Here is a 4,563-nt window from a genome sequence, read left to right on the forward strand (position 1 = left end):
CCAATTCAGAGATCAGGACAATTGTGTTGTCTTAATAGCTCCCAACAACTATCATTTCCAATATTGGATTGATTTCTATACCAGTCCATGATTGAGTCAGAATAACTGGTCGCATTAAAGGAAAGAGAAGAGTCATCATAACTGACTAAACACATCTTTTTCTTTAATCCTATTGTACTTGTTTTTAGTTGGTTCTTTATACATTTCATATCATGCACCCCAATCCCACTCATTTCCCCCTCCCCTTGTATCTGCCCTCCACTCTTATGACCTCTCCCAACCTTTCCCAACAGAGGGAGAAGAAATCTTATTGTGGAAGCTGTAGTATGTCACAGTACACCCTTTGGGCCACACTTCTTTGCTTACAAATATTCATTGCAATGATTTATTGGTCTGATACAAGATCTCTGGCTTTTACAAATAATCTATCAATACTAGAACCTCATTGGGTAGATCTCAGATATCCTTTTGTTAGCCTGTGCAGGACCAGCCTTTTCATGCATTCCAGCAGTTCATCAATTGTAGATATTGAGGTGGGCCAACTCGAAGATCTGAGAGGTATATGAGCTGGCCAGTCTGCCAGCTCTCCTGCACCCACACCACTAGGGTGAGCTCTCTTGCCCTGCCCTAGCTGCTCCATCCATGCCAGCTCTCTGATCTCATGCCCTTGTACCTGGCTCACCCACACCCCCACTGCCACTAGGATGAGATCTATGGTGCTGCCCAGGCAAGCTGTAGGGTTTGCTCTCCCTAATGCTGCAGTAGGTGAGGGCCAGGGTCAGCTTTCCTGCTTTAATGACCTTGGGGCTAGATCTCCTGCTACCTGTAGGTGACAAGGGGTGAAGAGGGAGAAGGGCATCTCTCCCTTGCCCACGTCACCACATGGCAGACAAGTGGCAAGGCCAGCTCTCCCATGCTCACACCCTCAGGGTCAACTCTACTGTGATGCCCTGGTGAGGTGTGGGGCTTGCTCATTTGAATGCTGCAGCTGGTGAGGGGCAGGGACAGCTCTGGTGCTTTCATGACCCCAGGGCCAGGTCACTCACCTTCCCTTGGAGGTGAGGTGTAAAGAGGGAGGAGGATTTCTCTCCCTTATCCAGACAAGTGACAGGGCTGGTTCTTTAGCACTCATGCCCTCAGGGCCCACTAACTGGCAACTCCTACAAACAGGGCAAACCAGCTCTACTGCACTTCCTAAAACTTGTAGGGACTGCTCTCCTGAGTACTATAGCTGATAGATATGGGGTCAGCCCTCCTGCTCTCATATCCTAGGGCCAACTCTCCCACAATGCCCAGGCAAAGGGTAGGGCCAGTCTTCACAGCCCTTAGACATAAACATGTCCCCAGGTGGTATCCCAGACCAGGGACATCTGCCTGTCCTTTGGTGGCAAGAGATCCCTGCTTCTGTAGGACCATGTATCTAGATGTGGCGCCAAGTGTCAGCACAGCACCCCACCATGATCCCAGGTGGCGGCACAGGTTACTCACACCAGGCTGTTTCTCATTACCCTTCTGTCTCCAGTTCTGCCTCTCTTCATTGTGCCCAAATCCTTCTGTTTCTCTTTCTCTTCCTTGCACCTCTTAGTGACGTGAGGGCCGTTCAGTGTCTGGAGTTGTCTCAGGAGAGCTGTGTCCCACCCATGCATATGACAGTCAGGCACAGTCGGCCCCTTCAGGCCTGCCTGGCACCGGACTGGTGGTCATCTCAGGCTCACTTTTTTCAGGGAATGTTAGGCTAGTAATCATTCAGAGGTTCACAGGTCAGAACACTGAGCACAGACATAACTTCTCTCCTCTCTGTCAACTACTAACATACATGACACAGCAGCCACGCCTGCAATACCTCTGGGGGACCTATTTTACTCTTGAAGACAAATAGAATGCCAGTACTCCTGGTGCCTGTTCTAACAGCATGCCTACTAAGTTCTAGATCGTATGATAGACCATTTAGTCCTTACACGCAGTGATACCTGAATTCTGCTTGAATTGATTTTAACTCTTCTCACCTGCATGGTAGTGTTCCCAACGTGCTATCTGTGAGTGTTCTCCTTCCTGGTAACAGTCAGAATTTGCTTCTTTTGCCTTTTAAATTTAGTTCAATGTTTAATTGTATTACATGTATTAATCTATTAAGTGTGTGTGTACTATGGTGCACCCATGGAGGGTCTGGGGACAATCTATGGGAATCAGCTCTTTCCTATCATGGGGATGCCAGGGATCAAACTCAGGTCACTAGACTGGCAGCAAGTGCCTTAAGCAAGTGAACGGTCCCACTGGCCCCTTGTTCAGTTTTGAATCTTAAAGTACTTATGACCCACTCTGCAGCAGAAGATACATGGAAGGCACCTCGCTTCCGCATCAGAGCTGTTTGTTGCCCTCTCCCATCCCTTTGGGTAAATATTTTCATTTCTGGTTTATCTTTTACTTTCCACAGAAAGTGAGAGAATGTGTGCACAGGGTTCTACTTCTCTCTCCCACCACAGAGGTAACATGCTATCTCTGTCCTGTCTCCTCTTGACTTTTGTTTTTAATCAAAAGCATCTTTTGGAAGTCACTTTGTGACAGGTCATGGAGGCCTCTATAGTGGTTTCATGTCTGTATGATACTATGTGTTAGAAGGAGATACCCTAGTTTTAGGGGCTCACATGAGAGGACATTGAGTTGTTTCCATTTCTTTTCCTTTTATTTTATTTTTATTAATAATTATATTGTCATAGTGAGTGGTTTTCATTGTATAGTGTTTCATTTTTGTAGAAGTATATCTTAGTATTTTTAATGTCCATGGGTGTATTCAATTGCTAGGGCTGCATAATAAAAATGTCCTAGACTGTATGGTTTCAGTAACAGAAATCTATTTTTCCAGAGTTTTGGAAAAGAGCCAGGGGCCATGAGCAAGGTGCCATGGAAAACAGCCTATCTTCTTATCTTTCAGATGGCTATCCCTCCCTGTATCTTCTCCTGGCCTTTGTAAATTATCTGTGTCTTAATCTTCTCTTAAAGGCTTTAGAGTCAACACAAATAACATTATTTCACCTTATGAAACTCCTTTAAGGTTCCCTATCCAAACAGTTCCGTTTCATTTTACTGAGCTTTGGCATATGAATTTGAGGTTGCTACAAATCAGTCTACAACAAAGAATAGACACTCAGCACTCACTGTCCAATTCCACCTCACTAGGTTTTTGTGAAGTTTTGTGCTGACACCAGTAGCCACACACTTATTTTTAATGTTCTTAAAATACAGTTCTTTCAGAAGTATTGCTTATCAGCAGCCACACTGAGAGTGGTTCCTCTCATACTGAGGGTATAATTTTATTCCTCCAATTCCAGGACTCCTTGATGAGAAACTCAGGCTCCGTTTCCACAGATTCCATTTACCCTGGCATGCTTTTCCTTTCGACCAACTGCTTATACAAAACCGAACAGAAACAGCTCTGCAGCCAACCAGGATATACACGTGCACACACACACACACACACACACACACACACACACACACTACTGAGACTCAAATGCTTTCTCTCCACCTAACTGGTCATTTACAGATTCCTTGCTTTGCACATCTCCTCTGCTAAAGACTTGATTCTGAGTGTGGCACAGGTGAGTTTTCTGAACTAACGGGAAAATGCACGTGGGTAAACACGTAGATGGGTCCTGAGGGAGCCAGGTCTCCAAGGCTGTGAAAGGAGAGAAGGTTTGACCATGCTTCATTCTAGAATGTGGAATGGGAGGCACAGGTATGTTTAGGATGCAGGAAATAAGAACTAAGTATAATTCTTCCTGACCTCTGTTCCTTACAGTTGAGCCTCATTCTAGGGATTGTACCTAGGGAGAGAGTAACACTAGCCATTGTCACAGCTACTTCTGGACTCCAAGATGTGGCTTACACACAGTGTGATCGGTAGTTCTCAGGGGCCAGCAGCCTTCCAGGCCCCATCACCGTGCACTGATGTGCAGTGTTAGCTCTCTAGTGCCTCCCCCTCAGAGTCTCTCTGTGATAAATAATCTAATATTCTAGTATTCTTGGTATTTACTTTTGCAAGTGAGAATTTATTCTAAAAAGTTTTCTCTAGGAATGTTCTGAATTTCTAATTTTGAATTTAAGAAAAACACCTTTTCTCTATTTTAGTTTACATGGCATAGCTATTGATATAATTTGATCTTAACTGTTCACCATAAGCTCATTTATTAAAATCCAGGTTCCCAGAATGTGAGCTTACATTTTTGATATAGGTATGAAAGTGCACTACCTTCAAGAGAGGTTATCTAGCAGAAGGAAGTTAGGACATCAGAGGGGTAGCCTTGGAAAGGATACTGGGATCCTGGACTCACCTTTACTTCTTTCTGCATCCCAGCTGCCAATGTATTTCTTCTCCATCCTTTTGCCAATTTTTGTAAAGTAGGGTCTTTCAATGTAGGCTACACTAGATTCAATATCACACTCCTTGTATTTCCCTCCTGAATGAATGGGATTAGAGGTACATACCACCATACCCAGATTTACCTTCCTCTTAAATTGATTCTCTCAGATAAGTTGTCATAGAAGCAAAAGGCTAACTAAAAC

The 4,563-nt window shown here is 44.4% G+C and overlaps 1 non-coding gene across 1 annotated transcript; it reads right to left on the reverse strand.

The window, feature by feature from the left end:
* Positions 1-1,726: 1,726 nt before the first annotated feature.
* On the reverse strand, positions 1,727-1,853 carry LOC115030766. Its single transcript, XR_003836360.1, has one exon. It is a non-coding gene; the product is annotated as a small nucleolar RNA SNORA17 (small nucleolar RNA).
* Positions 1,854-4,563: the final 2,710 nt, after the last annotated feature.

This window comes from Mus caroli, chromosome 3, assembly GCF_900094665.2.
Source record: "Mus caroli chromosome 3, CAROLI_EIJ_v1.1, whole genome shotgun sequence".
Lineage (NCBI taxonomy): Eukaryota > Metazoa > Chordata > Mammalia > Rodentia > Muridae > Mus > Mus caroli.